This window comes from Meriones unguiculatus, assembly GCF_030254825.1.
Source record: "Meriones unguiculatus strain TT.TT164.6M chromosome 13 unlocalized genomic scaffold, Bangor_MerUng_6.1 Chr13_unordered_Scaffold_28, whole genome shotgun sequence".
NCBI classification, from domain to species: domain Eukaryota; kingdom Metazoa; phylum Chordata; class Mammalia; order Rodentia; family Muridae; genus Meriones; species Meriones unguiculatus.
The window spans coordinates 2,966,362-2,984,608 of NW_026843644.1; positions in this window are offsets into that span (position 1 = coordinate 2,966,362).

The following is an 18,247-nucleotide window of genomic DNA, read 5'->3' on the forward strand; positions in this document are numbered from 1 at the left end:
AGCATTAATTCAATTTTCCTACCTAAAAAAATGGAAAGAAGGGAAGCAAAGAGAAGTGAAATAGTGAAGACAAGGAAAACACTATCATGACGTAGAGTTATTGTTCTGTGTGCATAGAGGGAAAGCATCACTCAGAAGTTTAACAAGCTTATTCTTTAGTCCCATCTAGATCTATGAAATCAGAAGTTTTGCTCTCACCAATGTGAAATACATATCATGCAGGTAAAAAAATGGTAACTTTCTGCTGTTATGTGGAATTACAGGGGTCCCTGCTCACTTAATTCCAAAAGAGTACTCTTTCTTCTCTATAATAAAAACTAAAGTTTGAAACTGCAGAGGTGGCTCAGCAGGTAAGAACACTCTCTGTTCCTTCAGAACTCTTGAGTTCAATTCCCAGCAACCACATGGTGGCTCACGACCATCTATACTGTGGTCTGTTGCGCTCTTCTGGCATGCAGGCGCACATGCAGACAAAACACTAATTAAATAAATAAAATCTTTAAAAATAAACAACCAAAAACAATGTTTGAATAATATTCACAATAATAGAAATAAATGCATAATGTTATACACTATACAATATATAGTACATTAAGTATATACAAACTGATATTTTAAAATGTTAAGTATTTAAACATGTTTTCCCAATAAAAATAAAAGTGTCATCATCTAAGGTGGGTTATCTGATCAAAACAAAACTAAGAAAGGTGTTACTTGTCTAAGACTATTACATTTTTATTCAACTGTAATTTATTGTCATTCTTTCAATTCAAACAAAACAAGTCAGTTTCTTAACTCATTTTCACTTCATGCAGCATGACTCATTGGCAGAAAGCTCTTATACCATCAAAATAAACCAACTTTCTGCATTTTTATAGAATATTGTAAAAGCACATTTGCTTTTTATTTCTGTAACAACTTTTGCTCTAAAAAGGCTGATATTTGATTTTCCTTCTCCACATACCAACTAAAAAAATGTTACAAAAATTCTTTGAAAGTGCTTCACCTAGGTTGTGTTGTTTCTGCCTTTCATTTTCTATTGCGAACATTAAGGTAGACAAGATGACTGAAGGTCTCCGTCCCAATGGACAAATGGGAATGCAGCAAGATTGAAATCAGAGAGAGAGAGAGAGAGAGAGAGAGAGAGAGAGAGAGAGAGAAGTATGTTGGTTTAACACTGCTTATGCTGTAATTATATCCTGTTTCATGACTAATACAGCACTGACTGTGAGACTTTTATAAGTATGCAATCCTTTAACTATTGCTATTGTCTTCATTTATTTGCCATACTGTCCTCCTGAGGTACCCAGAGTGACCTCAACAAATGAAGAATTAGGTTATTTTGAAAGTTATACCACCACGAATATAAATGCAATAAGCATGAGATTTCAGATACTTCTTTAAAACCAATCTAGAGTACATGAAAATTTACTAAGAAGACTGTTGGGATACATATCAATTCTGTCATTTTATGAGAGCTCTGTGCAATGTAGGCACACATAAACATGGAAACAATGAGAATGTGTGAAAACATGGTTTATTGTGTTGTTTTTGGTAATGAGGGGGTGTGGGTGTAGGTAATATCTGCAAAAGCATCAGATTACATACATTAACTACTTGCAGTTTTACATTGACTATAAAACTACTTGATGTTACTTAATTTTAGTTCATATCCACAGGAAATCCCAAATTCTGCTATCAAAAGTTGATTTGTATGCTAATACACGATCCCATATCATATTCAAATTTATTGTTCAATTCTGTACCATGTGTTATTTTCACTTTTTGTCTTCTCAAATTATACTTGGTGGGATAGCTTTTCTGACCATAACAATGTTTTTTGTGTCAGTAAACTCTATAATTGTCTTCTTTCTATAGATTGTAAATTATTTCATATCACTTTCAATTTTAAGTACTAAGTGTAGTTTGCTAAACAAATGATTTATGTAGGATAATATTATTTACCCTTTTATACTAGAGTAAACGACACTAATGAAATGATGTATTTAAAAATAAAAAGATGTTGGCTATTTTCTCTTTCAACATGAATTCAACAGAATCTAAAGAAAATTTCTATGAATTTCTAAGAGGAAAGCTGATTCCAAAGCTATATCCCATGAAAAACGACACAGAATTCCAAATAGGATTATGAAGGAAGAGTATACACATGGGCAGCTGTGACCTCAGAATGTATCTCAGAGCTACAACTACAAAGAATGTGTACAACAGTTTTGACAAAATTAGGAGATGAAGAGAAAAAGCCAAAACCGTAAGCTTAAAAATAAAAAATTCAAATTTTCCTCAAAAGACCCAAGGAAACTCTGGCAGGAAAAACGTGTACTTGACCATGTGTACTTTTGGTTATATGTATATAGAAATTAAATAAACACAGACTTCAAAACTTTTACAAAAGCAATTCAAACTGACCACTAACATACATTTCTGACCCACTGGCTACTGTAGATCGCTCTTGAAAAGGAGAGATCACATGCTCTGTGTTCTGGAGCTCGGTGTTGAAAAAAGTGATCAAAAAAGTGGGCTATGATTCTACAGACCCTCTTGCTTCCTTGTGGTTTCAGGCAAATCCAGCCCCACTGAAAGCCACACACAAACAAATGTGGTGAGTGTTTTCAAGTTTGCTTACTCCCACATAGATTGTGCCACAAGAAATGGAATCTGCCTTATTCACCTACCCAACACCATGCACACCTTAAAAACCTCTGCATCTCAGAAATTCCTTTTGTGTCATGAAGTTAAATTTCCTGAATCACACCATTGTGGTTGAAAGTAGCGAAAAGATAAAAAGATTACAAAAATTGCTGTAGAATGTACATCGCTCCCTTTCTACCAGCTTCAAAACTATTTATAAAATTTGCCACACAAAACTGAACTTGAAATACAAGGTTCAGAACGTCTAGAGAGCAGACCATCAATTTTCCAATCTGTCTTCCCAGCACACACCAAAAGCAATGTGTATGTGTGCACACTGGACAGTGATATTTTTTTTTTCAATGCAGTTTATTCAGGAACCTTGAACAATCCTCGGACCCTGGGGAAAGCCAGCCCACAGCTTAAATAGCCTCTGGGTAGCCAACCCAGGCGTGCCACGTGGGCAATGCAGATAGGTCCACATACATGGAAGCAAGCCAGATCCTCAGCCTTAGCCAAATGTGGAATTGTTCGTGACAGAGAGCACTCACCATCGGGAAGGTGGAAGGCGGAAACCAGCTCCATCTTTAAGGCATAGCATTCCGCAGCTCTCTACAGTTCCTCCTTTTTGTTTTAGACGCATCAGGCAAGAGTAGAGGTCTGATCTCTGATATTAGAAATAAATTGGGACTTTGTACCGATGTTCATTTAGGTGTCATCCACCCAAAGAGCATCAGACCCGTCCGATACCTTTTTCTCAGAGGCGGGACCTGGGGCATCAACCCGCGTGCAATCAGACATGCTCCTCTCTGGGTCGAAAGCGGCTGACCCTGAGTGCAGTGCTTAGCCTCGCATCCTGAGCGTATCATTTTAGCTTTTTATGGTATCCAACCATGCTTGGGGAGAATGTCCTGCTTCAGTGGCTGTAAAGGCCTGAATAATCAACAACCACTCTGGAAATCAATCTGGCGCTTTCTCAGACAACTAGGAATAGCTAGCGCTTCCTCAAGATCCAGCCATACCACTACTGGGCATATATCCAAAAGAGGACAGTGATATTTTAAGCATCACTAAACTGCCAGGGCTGCAGAGGAATTCTACCAGCCCCCCATCCACTGCCAAGGAATCCACACTCAAGGGAGAGTCAGAGACCAAGGACCGCTACCGAAAATCACCACATAGATCAACAGAATGACAGTTGACTGACTGGCAGTCTCAGCACCACCATATCAGACTCTGAGAACTTAGCAGAACTGTTCCTCCTGATTTGGGGACAGTGGCCCACATACTCACCATTGCATACTTTGTGGTCCCCAGTGTCCGGGACTGACCTCAAGCTAAGATAACTACCTTAGGTAGTTAAAATTTCTTGGTTGATTGCAAACATCCCTTGCACAAACATTTAGATTAGAATCTGTCCCGAGCAAAGAATAGGGGCGGACTTTCCAAGAAAAAATGCAAAATGTTTCTTCCCCGGCCAGTTTAGATAAGCTGTGCCCTCACCCTGTTTGCCAACTTCCTGACAACAGTGATTATCAGATGTAACACTTCCTCTAATAAGCAGACATTGACAAAGGTCTTGGTCTCGCTCCTTTTTCTCACCCGTCTTCTCTTCAGGTGTGGTCCCCCTCAACACCCTTCAATAACTGAGTCCCCACTGATGGGGGCACCCCTCACAGTTCTCTTCAGATGCATCAGAGAAGAATCTTGGAGAGAGACTATGAGCTACCTCACACTGGTGCTGCTGATTTGTAGGTCTGCCCAGAGTCCCTCATTTCATTTGGCCATCCAGCTGAGCTTCGGGACAGTAACAGCTACTTAACTGGAGTATCAGATCAAGCAACTCAGACATCTGAGTCTTTCCCAGATGGACCCTTCCACCTTAGGGGCAGACAGAGCCCTACTCTAAGAAATCTGTATTTTAGTACAATTTTCCAGTCTCCAAGACACAAGGAGACAGTTCCTCTTCAAAGTCACAGGGTCCTTTGTGTGCACATTCCAATACACAAACAACGTTCAGTGCAGATATCTCTACCCCATAGCTGAGAAATCCCAAATCCAAACAAGTCAAAGTCAAACAGTAACAACAATTAAAGCAAAAAGTGACCATAAATTTGAAAGTAAGGAGTGGTAAATGGTTAATGAATGAAAAAAAAAAGAAATAAAAAGGAAAGAACATGGATAATTCTAGATATGGTAGTGTAGAAAGTTTATTATAGATAAAAGGGACAGCACAGCCAGATGCAGGGACATCTGGGAGAGTCCAGAGGGAACATGACTGTGAGCCTTATGAGGAAAGGAAGGAGGGAGAGGGGAAAGCCAGACCAAGGGGCCAGGATAGTAAAGGATAGATAAAAAAGGCCAGGTAACCAAAATGGTTGGATTACATAAGGAAGACCATCCAGGGGAAGTGGAGCTCAGCCCCTGGGCTAGAAGGCTGGGGATGCCAACCATTACCCAATCACAGGTAGAAACAGAGGGATGCTGGGAGAACCAGCAGCTTGGCCTGCTTTGCTTTGTTAAATAGATACCTCAGCCATTTGTCCCAGCATTTGAGACTTAACAGTAGGGAAGAATGAGGAGATTGAAATTATTTAACTATAATCTCCAAACTTTGTTGTAAAAAGTTAAAACAGGCTTCAGGCTTCAATAGTTTTCTGGGACTAGACATGCATAGCAGAGCACACCAAGAATTATGCACTTCTTTTCCTTGGGGTGCGCCATTGTTAGAATAATAACATTCCAGTTATGCTTGGCCACACCAGATTATCCAGGTCTTCTGTGTTTGTTGAATCAGTATAACTACAGAAATTTGGTTTCTAGAAATAAGTTTAGCTGCTTTTGCAGAATCTTGATTGCCTTGGTCTGTGAACTCTAAGTATTGCCAGTTTGGACATTTCCTAATCATCTAAAATTGAATAATTGACATTTCTGTTCAAGCAGAAAAGCTCTCACCATCCTTCTTTTTTTCCATCCCTTTCGGTGCAGTGATGACACCAGCTTCAAAGTTGGTCACTGAACTCAATTCATACATAGGTGCCTCTTTATTTGTAATTACTCACCCCATGAAAGCCACGGGATATTTGAGGAACCTCATTCACTGGTCCCTTTTCCATTTCACTGACCGGGTTAAGGTTCAGCCTGAAATGAGTTGCAAGACACTGGGCTACAAAGGCAGGATTGGGTGGTTCAAACAAGTCTTAACTACATAGCATAAAGAAAGGCTGGATTTTGGGAGACATTGCTCTAAACAGAAAATAATAAAAAATCCATTTTTAATTAGGAATGAAATTCTTTTTTTTTTTTTCAATGCAGTTTATTCAGGAACATTGAACAATCCTCGGACCCCGGGGAAAGCCAGCCCACAGCTTAAATAGCCTCTGGGTAGCCAACCCAGGCGTGCCACGGGGGCAATGCAGACAGGTCCACATACATGGAAGAAATTCTTTTTAAAAAATATTTAATTTTATTTTCTGTGCATTAGTGTGAAGGTGTTAGATTGCTTGGAATTGGCATTACACACAGCTATGAGCTGTCACATGAGTGGTGGGAATTGAATCTGGGTCCTTTAGAAGAGGAGACAGTGCTCTTAACCACTGAGCCATCTCTCCAATACCAGGAATGAAATTCTTAATGACTGGTAAATGTTGGAGAAGAGAAAGAAATAAGAGATTAGAGCAGTGATACATAAAGAAAGTAAAACTTACTAAGTAATACCAACAATTGACTTTTTTTAGAAAGATAAATATAATTGAAAAACTATGTAGGTATACTGACTTTGAACAAAAGCAGGCCCTACTCTGGTAGAACTAATAGCATTAATCGGATACTGTTTGACCTTGATTCTACCTGCAGTGTTAGCTGCTGAGATTGGTAACCTGACATACAAAGCTACCACCAATAGATGAGTCTCAAATTTTTGAGCAGACATAGCCCTGTCTATGAAGACTGTAAATAAATGCATAGGATAGACCTTACTTGGAAATTCAATATTCACTGGCTCAATATGACCTACCGAAATTGAACACCCACCAATCTGGTCCGTTTTCACTCAGATAAAAAAGTTAATATGTGCTCGAAATTGAAAAATCACTAACCCTGTGGGGATCATGTCCTTTTTCATAGGGTGACCCCTGCAGCTGCCTGCCTTAGTCTTTGATCTAGCTATTGCCTACCCTGATTCACACAGCAATTGAACATAATAAATTTTTCTTCCTGTTCTGAACAGAAGACACAAACCATGCTCCACATGCAAATCCTTTCACTGTAATTACAATGGACAGTTTATTACTAACTCAAATTATAAAGCTCTTCTGTGGTACAGCCATTTAACTAAATAATTTAGAAATTTTAATCAAGAGGAAAGCAAGGTCATTGCCCTAGGGAGAAAGAGCCTGGGATGAAGGTGACCTCAGTCAGAAGAGCTTGCCTTGGAAACATTTATCTACAAGGCTAAAGATGCAACTGTTCTAGAACTAATATCCCCTCCCCAGGAGAAATCACTGCAAACACAATTAAAAGATTAATTAAGACAGCATACATTTAATGACAGCATACATTCAGCTCTGGCCAATGCTCAAAAGGAGCCAGCTGAGGACAGAATTTTGCATTACATGTATCTTGTAAACCTTAATTCACTTTTAGGTAAAGGCCTCAGGTTATGTTTTCAACAATTTAAACGAGGACTGGAGACATGTAAGTCTAGCCACTTAAAAAGATGGGAGATTTACACAGTAAAAATATTTCAAGAAGTACACCAATGCCCTCAAACAGCAGACCATTCTTCAGTGATAGGGTCCTGAATTGAGTGTGCCAGAAGAGAAGACAGGAAAAGGCAACATCGAAAAAAAATAAAGCCTGGGATGGGGAGGTCTTGTACAAGCTATGTGTTAAGCCAAGTAAGCATTTTTGTCCTTCAGTTCATTTATTTAATCACTTAACAGCCAGATGGAAAAATGCCACCCTCTTTTCCTCCCTGTCTCATCCCCATACCCCACTCCTCCCTACCTCTATCCTCATAGAAGCAGATCCCCTTCCCCCCTTAAGTACCAACCTACCCTGATGCATCAAGTCTAAATGGGTCCAATTGTACCCTTTCCCACTGAAGCTAGGCAAGGCAGCCCAGCTTGAGGAAAATGATCCAAATGCAGGCACAGAGTCATCAACAGCCAGGACTCTAATTGTTAGGGCACCTACATGATGAGCAAGCTGCACATCTGCTAAATATATGGAGAGGTTCTATGTCCACCCCATGAATACTATTTAGTTGGTGGTTCAGGCTCTGAGAGGTCCATGGCCAAGTTAGCTTCTCAAGAATAGCATCTGGTATACTACTTTCAGGGAAAATGGAAGGAAATTATTAACTTCTATGATGTCAGCAGAAAATATCAGAAGTAGAAACAAATTCATGAGGAGTCTAATGAAACAGAGCTGCATTAAGAGGAACACAGGGTCTCTCAAGAATATTACTAACCAAGCCTACAGTGGCCTTGGAATTGACAACCACAGCCCCATGTGGTGGGAAGAACTGGGATCTCATGATCTGAAGCAATGCCTCCCCAAAGGCCTGGGACTCAGACCATTACAGGCTCTCCCAAACATATTCCTGGCTTTTGAGAAGGAACTCCATTTTATTCTCAATACATGGAGAACTTAGTGAAAGCTCCCAAGGCCTAGGTCCCAGTCTGTTACCGGCTATGCCAAAAATGTTAATGGGACTGAGAAAGAACTATGCCATTCCCCTTATATGAAGGCCTCATGGAATGCCTTTATTAATCAGGACAGCTGTGAACACAAACACGTTTGTTTTTGTTTCTTTGTCCTTTTTTCCTTTTCAAACAGTTGTAAACCAGTATAGACTTGCCCCTGTGGAAAAAGTATTCTTTTCTCAAAAAGAAAACTGGACCTTTAGGTAAATGAATTTTAATTTAGAACATGGCTGCTCTGACAAGAGATTACATCCAAAGACTTTCTAGATATATATGATCTGGATGGAATACAGACACATCTTTTGCAGTACTAGGCCTAGGTTAGCAGGTGAAGGCACTAATCTCCTGGAGGACAATGACATCAGGGGAATAAAAGTTACTTTAACTCCTTTATGTCGCCACAGGCTGTAATGTTGGTTGTGACCCTGTAAGATCACCTTAAGCAGCTTGGTAAAGGCCTGTTCTTTGATATGAGGATCAGACTGGTAGCTGGTTGTAAAACACAGTTGTCTCTCTCCTTTGCTATGGTTGGGGCCAAATTTCTGGAGAAGCCCGGTCAACATGTGTATGCTAGCATGCTAATCTCTAACAGGCCTGGTTAGCATACTATTTACCTGTGGGGTGATTTAGAGTCAGCCCTCCCTTGGCTAAATTCTGTTTAGTGTCACCTACTATTTCCCAAGCACTGGAAATCCTTTACATCATCAATTCTACTCTTCCTCATCACAGCTTTATATTGGAGTGCTACCCAACACACGAGATGCCATTTCCATCCCGCACAAAACTACCTCTAAATGGATCTCACACCCAAAGGTTAAATACTCAGAGCAGAACTTGTAGAAGACACGAGAGAAACTGGAACAGCGAAGACAAACTGAAGTACTCTGTGTTTGGCATCCCTCCAAACTCAGAATCTTGTGATTCTGCACAAGAACCCCTGCTGCAAACATTCTGCGCGGATGTGGGCTCCTCATTGAAGTGACTCAGATGACACCGCTGGGTCCAGAAAGAGCCCAGGACCACAAGGTCCCTCCCCGATGGCCACTGCTGACCAGCCAGTCCCAGAAGAGACTCGGCACACCAGCTCCGCCGCTCAGCCGCCTTCTCCTCCCCGCACTCACCATGTCGCGACTTCGGAGCTTGCCTCAGTTCCCCTCACAGCACCCAAACAGTGGCGGCAGCGCTCAGAGCTCTTCACCCTGAAGCATGCTAGCCTCCTCAGCAGTGGGAGCTGAACCTGCAGAAAAGCTTTCAGGAAAGACACGCCCCATCTCATTACTGGCGGGTCCGGCCAGAGGCCCTGATTGGACAGAGAGACTTGAATGACAGGAGCCCCTTCCTTAGGTTAGGGTGTCTCCCTTAGGGTAGAGTGTGCAGAAGGGACACAGCCCATTGGTCCCTGACCCCGGCTTCCAGTCCAGGACCGAGTCTTCACCAGATCTGCAGAGATTCACATTTCCGTAGTGCTAATGCCTGTCCTCCTATAGTCTACACGTCTGCCTGCACACCCAGCCTTGGAACAGCCTCAGGACTGCCCAGCCTTCCCACCCTGGCCACTCAGCCACTTGCTGCTCCCCTCTTTGGGAGGGAACCCTAGGCTCCCCAACTCAAGCTCTCAGGGCGTGCCTGAGCTCCATCACAGCACTCAGTAGGTGGTTCTGCTTCTTCCTCCTGGAGAATCAGGCTTCTATAGCCCATTACTCAACTGCAGTGGAGATACCCATCTGTCCTTCAAATGGAAGGGGTCCTAGAATATTAACAGGTAAGGAGAATTTTTTTAATTATTAATACATTTTATAATTTAAGAACAAAATACAAATCAAGGTGACTTCTCTATTAAATTACCATGGTGTTTAAATGCTTTAGCACTAATATGCATGTATGTAAATAATATAAGATATAAAAAGGTAGGAATCACATACTCCAAGAAGCCCATTCCTTTGAGATGATTCATGTCTAGAGAACATATTTAGTACAATCAAACAATGTTAACAAAATGATTGCAGGATTCTTAAGTTAGACTAAATCATATTCACCTTTGGTGTAATGTCAAGTTTAGAGTGATTTACAAGTACTACACAGTTTATTAGATTTTATAAATGGCTCTTACAGGAGTTATATAGTCTTCTCAGATAACAAGATGCATTGTGTTTTGTAGTAAATGCAAAATGCACTCTTGTCAAAAAGTATAAAAGGGACTGTGTGTTCCTTCTACATTTCATTTCTGAATATTACGTTTTTTAAATTTTATTTTTTATAATAATTAAAGTTTATTAACTTCGTTTCCCAGCTGTAACTGTCTCTCTCATTCCCTCCCAATCTCACCATTGCTCCCTCATTTACATCCATGCTCCACTCTGTCTTTTCTGAGACTGATTCTCTAACCAAGGACCACACACAGAGAGAACCTAGAACTCCTGCTCAGATGAAGCCCATTGGAGCTCTGAAACCATGTGGGAACCCTAGTACTGGGATCAGGGACTGTCTCTGACATGAACTCAATGAGTGGCTCTTCGATCACCAACTCCTGAGGAGGGGGCAGCCTGACCAGGCCACAGAGGAAGACAATGCAGCCAGTCCTGATGAGACCAGATAGGCTAGCATCAGATGAAAAGGGAGGAGGACCTCCCCTATCAGAGAATTTCAAGAAATAAGATTTTTGTTTTGTGGCTTTATGCTGGCCTCAGATAACTGCAGCTACATTTCACATGGTACCTGTGAAAACCCTGGGAGAAAAGCAGTTAACAGATGACAAAGTTTGTGAATTAGTGTTTTTAGCAGCCACATCTTCCCAAATGGGAAGGTAAACAAACCAAAACATCTATATTAGTAAAGACTCTCTAGATGAACAAAACCAATACAATAAATGTACATATGTAGAAAGTGGGTTTATTAGAATAGCTCACAGGCTGTGTTCCAACATGTCTAGCAATGACTACTTACCAATGGAAAGTTGAAAAATCTGTGTTGCAGGATTATTTGGTCATCTTGTGAAACCTGAGATGGTGTCTTTGAAAAATCTGTCTCTAGTTGTGGTATGGCTCAGTGCAAGAACACACCTTTAATCCATGAGCTCTCTGTTAAAACAGTCTTAAATAAAATCAACATAAGTCAAGAGGCCAAGCAAGCAACCAGTTGACACAGAAAGAACATAGAAAAAAAAGACAGTGAGAAGAAGTCTGGAAGACAGGTGGAGGGATGCATGTGAGGTAGAATGGAGGGACATTCAGTTTGAAAGAATTTTAAGAATGCATAGAAGGAATAGGATCTTTTTTTGTTTTCTGAGACTTTGCCTGAGTAGGAAGGTCAGCTGGGTGCTTTCTCTACCTCTCTGAGCTAGTAGGTTTTCACCCAGGCATCTGACTCCAGCATCTCTATTGGTGACATCAAATGTTTTGGATTTGCTTAAAAACAAAACAAAACAAAACAAAATCCAGTAATGGTTCAGCCAGTGTGGCTGGATGTCTCAGCTGGTGTTCAGTATATACGAGAATTCTTAATAAATAGGCTTTAATGTCAGTTTTTTTAAAAGGTACTTGCTAGCCAGAGGTAGAGCCAGCAGACAAAGAGAAAAAGCTACCATCTCCAATATCATATGTATGTAGTGTGTGTGTGTGTGTGTGTGTATTTATATATACACAGTGTTTTCTTGGTAAGTGGGTGGTTGCTACCTGTGAATGCAAAGGCTGGATGGACCATATGAATCAGTGGAAAGGCACCTGCTGCCATGCCAGGTGACCTGAGTTTAAGCCCCGGAATCTGCAGGTGAAATCAAAACACCCAAGTTGTAGTCCCACCTCCACGAATTCTCACACACACATGCACAAATGAATAAAATATAGTAAACAGACCTCTACTCTTGCCTGATGCGTCTAAAACAAAAAGGGGGAACTGTAGAGAGCTGCGGAATGCTATGCCTTAAAGATGGAGCTGGTTTCCGCCTTCCACCTTCCCGATGGTGAGTGCTCTCTGTCACGAACAATTCCACATTTGGCTAAGGCTGAGGATCTGGCTTGCTTCCATGTATGTGGACCTATCTGCATTACCTCCGTGGCACGCCTGGGTTGGCTACCCAGAGGCTATTTAAGCTGTGGGCTGGCTTTCCCCGGGGTCCGAGGATTGTTCAATGTTCCTGAATAAACAGCATTGAAAAAAAAAAAAAAAACTAGGCTCAGATACAGAAAGAAACGAAACCATAGATAAACAGAAAAAAACAGTTTTGTGATTCCAAGTCACCACTGCTTATGTAACTTAGAGAAAAATATGTATGTTTCATGTGATGGCTCAAGGATAACTTTAAAAAGGTTGACAGTTCTTTGTTCTGATTGAAACTGTATATTGAATGGATTTTTATTTTATTTTATTTTTGGCTTTATAAGACAGGGTTTCTTTGCGTAGTCCTGGCTGTTCTGGACCCACTTTGTAGACCAAGCTGGTCTCGAACTCACAGAGATCCTCCTGCCTCCACCTCCCCGAGTGCTGGGATCATAGGCTAATACACAAACAGCACAGCTCTCTAACCAAACATCACACTGTTTGGGTCAACAGACGTGGTCACACACACACACACACACACACACACACGGCTTAAAACACAGTGCAATAGTGAATTTTTTTTTTGTACCTTCTCCTGCAGAGTCACCCAGGGGCAAGGAGCCAAGCCTTTACTGTCACACCTCCTCGGGGGAGCAATAAGTGAAAGGAAACAAAAACAAACACAACCTCCCCTGAAGAGCACCCAGTGTGCCTAACCACTGGACCATCCCGCCCAGCATCCAGTGATACATGTGCCTGCAGGTCTCCAGGTTCCACGTCACTGAGTCACCAAAAAGAAGAATGCCCTTCTCAACCCAGAGAGCTTTAGTCACTCAGCGCCAGGCTTAAAATTCAAGAGGCCTTCACTCTTTGTATTTGTTTTTGATCGCTGTTCCCTTATTCTCTTTTGTTGGCATCAAAAACTTTACCTCCAAAGGGGGAAAAAAAAAGGACCAGGAGAAATTTGGCCATGGTCAAACTGACTGGCAGTTTCTCCCCCCAGCTTATCCAGCCAGAAGGCCCACACTGTTTCTGTTGTCCGGTGTGGCAATTTTCATCTTGCTTTTTAATTTTTATTTGTGATATCACTTGAGATGTCAGAAATAATCTTGTTCGGATGGCATCGTGCTTATCTCTGTCATTGTTTGTTTGTTTGTTTGTTTTTGTTTTAGGACAGGGTCTCTCTATGTAGCCCTGGCTGTCCTGGACCCACTCTGTACACCAGGCTGGCCTTGAACTTAGAGATCCCCCTGCCTCCACCTCGCCGAGCACTGGGATTTCAGGTGTTTGCCACCGCATCCTGGGCTGGTGTTTCTTGGGGGTGGTGTTGGGTCTTTTCTAAGCCACCCCATGTGGAGAGTCTCCATGTACATGCGGTGTCAACGGAGGATAAAAAAAATAAAGTTTGCTTTCTTCTTCTATTTGATTAACTCCTTCGTGATAAAGGGACCCAGTGACCCCTGGTTTGTTTGTTTGTTTGTTTGTTTAAGGTTTAAGTTTTATTATTTAACACCAGTAACAATGTTACCTTTTATTCTTCTTTTTCAACTCCAGTCTCATCTGACTATAAGGAAAGGCAAAACAAAACAAAAAAACAAGAAAAAACGCTTCCTCCCAACTTTCCTAACCTGAAAAGGCTCCCCTCCTGTCTCCCCCACACCCCCCTGTCCCCTCTCAGTCCCAGGAGAGGACCCCACCCTCCATGAGCACCTCTGCGACCCAGGATTCCCAGCCTCCCTCCAGGTACACCTGGCTCGCCCTGCCCTGGGCTGGGCTGACAGGGTCACAACCAGGACACCCCCCCCCTCCATGAGCTCTGATTGGTTCCCAAGGTGATATAAGGGTTGGAATTCTGACTTGTGGCTTTTGGCACTCCTGGAAAAAAAAAGAAAGAAAGAAGGAAAAATCTTCTGCATCCTGCTGCGTCCTGGTGCTGAAGCTAAGCTGGAGACATCCGCTGCGAGCCCCAGGCAGCCTAGGAGGTAGCGGCTCTGGGGACAGGGGTTTTCCCCACCAGGAAGGAAGACATGTACCCCCAGGGCCCAGGCCCCAGGCCTCGGGTTGCTGCTACTTCAGTGCGATGAACCCGAGAGCCAGGATGCGTTCCTGCACCTGGATCAGAGCGCAAGGCGCCCTCCCTCCCTACAGGACCAGCTGGATACTTGCTCGCCATCACCTGTTGACCAGAATCCAGCAAGGTGAGTCTCAGTGGGAAGGGGGAAGGTGGTGCAGACCCTGGATAAATTTGTGATATCGGGGTGCTCTGGCACCCCAGCTCCTGACAGCCCAGGGCTCTCAGCTTAAACTCAGCAATGCAAAAACATTTCCCAGCAGGACCCCAGTTGCGTCCCCAGCCCCTCCAATGAGCCCTCAAGGACGAACCAGAGAGATTCATGTGTGCATGCATCTTGGTGAGGTTTTCCCTGCAGGTTAAAAATTACGCACAGAAAAAGTTGGACACTTTTCTTTCTTTGGTGAGGGTGCTTTGATGGGGAGCCGTGAGAACCCAGAGCTTAAGAGCCGAGGACACGAATGGCCTTCTCTGATTTAAAAACTCATGGGTGGGAGCTGGAGAGATGGATCAGTGGTGAAGAGCACTGGCTGCTCTTCCAGATGGTCCTGAGTTCAATTCCCAGCACTCCACATGGTAACCCACCACCATCTAGAATGAGATCTAGTGCTCTCTTGTGTCATACAGGCATGTATTCAGACATAGTGCTCATATGTATAAATAAATAAATATTAAAAAACTCATGGGTTTCTCTTTAAGGCTTAAAGCTCAAAACATATGCTCTGTTTGGAGCAGAACCAAAGAACTTGAAGGGAGCTGGTGTGCTGGCAAACCACTTAAAAGATAGTCCTGTCCACAGCCAGGCAAGGGTCACCTTGGCCCCCAAAGTACAAACCTTCCAGAAGTCCTTACCAGGGGCTGCTCTAAAACACAGCCCCCGCTTAGACAGAACAAGATTATATTGAACTTTGGAGAGGAAGTCGAGGCCTGTAATCTGAAAAAAAGATCTCACAGCAATGTCCCCAAAAGGGAACAATGCATATTCTGGCAGTGGTGGCAGAGGCCCTTAATGAGACCGTTTCCTTTGGAAATGGGCATTTGTTTGGGGGAAATGTGCAGGAACAGACTATGTGGCAAGGATCCGAGCCCTGCATACCAGCCTGAGTTTTGCAGGAAGGATATTAAGTCGCTTGGTGAACTCTTGGGTGTGTAAGGACTCGCTTGAATGGAAACAAAAGTTTCCACGGTGGGCCAATTTAACAATGAGTTCAGCCAGTAAAAATACTCAAGAGCCAGGTCTGCAGCACGTAGACCTAGCTGAGATGTCTCCCCAGTCTTCCTCACACACTGATTTACATTCTTTTGGGATAATGGTGGTTTTGGGTGAGTTGCCACTGGAAGTTGGTTCTTCTTCTATATGTGCCCAGTGTCTCTGTCTATCATTGTCTTTTGCATAACTAGGACCTGGGAGAGGCCCTCCTCCTTTTATTCAGGGTAACAGGACTGTTTGGAGTCAAATGGGTTCCTGACAGTTGGAGGCCACAATGAGGAGACAGAAGGGAAACCCTGGGGATGCTGTGTAAATATGTTTCCATCTTAATCCCAAATGTGGGATTTCAGTTTCCATATAGTTCATCCACACCTGTTAATGGTCTCTCAGGATGTGGGTTTTTGCCAGATAATAACAGGCCTGCCTCATGCAGGACTGAGAGGGGCATGACCTAGGCCTCCCAGAGCATCCCAAGGTAGAGACAAGGTGGCAGCTGGTGTTGGCTGCATCTATAGTTGATGGGGACTGGTGTGGAGACCCCCCAAAGACCTCTCAACCCCCAATAGCCTGGAGATGTAAAGCAGTCTGCTCCCCTTCTCCACAACACTAGGGAGGCTGAGGCTTAAATATGGCCCCAAAAAAGCAGAGATGTAAAACAAACAACAAACAAGCACTACAAAAAAACTGCCAACCTCCAATGATTCAGAAGTCATGATGGTTTAATATCATAACAGCGTTTGGTGAGCAGAAGCAAAAAAAATTGTTTTACTATATTTTTAATATATTTTAATATACATATTTTTTGTTTTTTAAATTCTTTATTAATTATACTTTATTCACTTTGTATCCCCCTGTAGTTCCCTCCCTCCTCCCCTCCCAAATTCCTTCCTTCCTCCCCCTTCTGCATGCATGCCCTTCCCCAAGTCCATTGATAGGGGAGGTCTTTTCCTTCTTTCTGATCCTAGTCTATTAGGAGTGGCTGAATTGTCTTCCTCTGTGGCCTGGTAAGGCTTCTCCCCCCTCAGGGGGAAGTGATTAAAGAGCAGGCCAATCAGTTCATGTCAGAGATAGTCCCTGTTCCCATTACTATGGAATGCACTTAGACACTGAACTGCCACTGGCTATATATATGTAATTATAAAATATATATAAATATATAAATATTATATATTTAATATCTTTACTAATATAAATGTTATATATAAACATTATATAAATACTATATAAATAAAATATATAAATATATTTTTATATATTTATGGATTGGTTTGTTCTCACAGTACTCCAGTTGAGCAGGACACCAGAGTTTTGTTACTAAAAACCTTTAATTGTACAATGAGAGTGCATATAAAATTAACACAAGTATTAAACTTGTGTATTAACATCTTGAAAAGGCAGTGAAATCATGGTGCTCTCCTTTATAGGTTCCAAAGAAACACTGGATAATGTAATTCCAAGCACCGTGGTTATGGTTTCTCATTGCTGGGGGGAAAGCTATGGAGAGGAGTAGGTCATTGGTCCATGACCTCATTCTAGTGAGCTCATCATCAAAAGGCAGGGACATGATTCAATGGGGAGAGGGGAAAAAAAGGGAAGAGAAATAATGGAACCCCTTGATGGCATGTCAGATCAGAATTGAAACTCAAGCCAGGGATGAATCCAAGGCTGATTGTCTCGTGGCTATATTGGTTCTCCGGCATCTGACACAACTATTCTGTAGTGAATCCTATCTAAAAAGAGAGAGGTTCAATCCCTGCCTTTTCCAGCCTGTCCTTAGGTGAACCAGTTGGGAAATTGTCGTGGGAGAAATAGAAGGGAAATAGTACTCACTAGGACCTCAGCAATTATTCCCCTCAGTAGGAGGCACTAGGGAACAGGGAGAAAAGAGATTGTGTTTCTGAGGGTTGAGTTAAGGCCAAGACAAGATAGATAGAAGCTGGGTTTGTTTTCTAAATTTTATACAATAAAATACATACAATTTCAACTTCCCATAGCAGTCATTACTGTTTTCTGTTTTGGTTTGTTTTGGATGGTTGGATTTTGTTTCTTTGTTGGTTTTTGTATTTCTAGGCTGTCATGGACTCCATAGACCAAGCAGGCCTTGAATTCACAGAGATCCAGGCTTCAGTCAGATCTCCCGAAGAAAGGAAAAAGAGATTCTGTTTCAACAGTCTTTCTCTATGGTGGCAGTTTCCCAAACTTGGCTTATGGGAAAGAAATATGATTTCCGTTGTCATAGTCTAGTGTTCTCTGTGTTGTTTCGTGTCAGTCATTCCTCAAATACAAGAATACGAAACCAAGGAGCTTAAATACAACTCAGGTGACTGCAGGGAACTTGAAACTCCTCCAGGACTCCTCTCATCCAGGAAGGGCTTGGATGAAGTCCTTTGAGAAGGTCCCTGGGTGTGTCTGAGCTTGGAAAGCATCCCTGGAGAGGGGGAGAGGGTCTTCCTCCCCTTACCCTTAGTGTCTCTCATCATCTACCTGTGCAGGCCTGACCCAGGCACATTTGCCATTTTTTAAGACAGTGAGGGCATGCATTTCCGCCCCCTTGTCTCCTTAAATGTTATAATC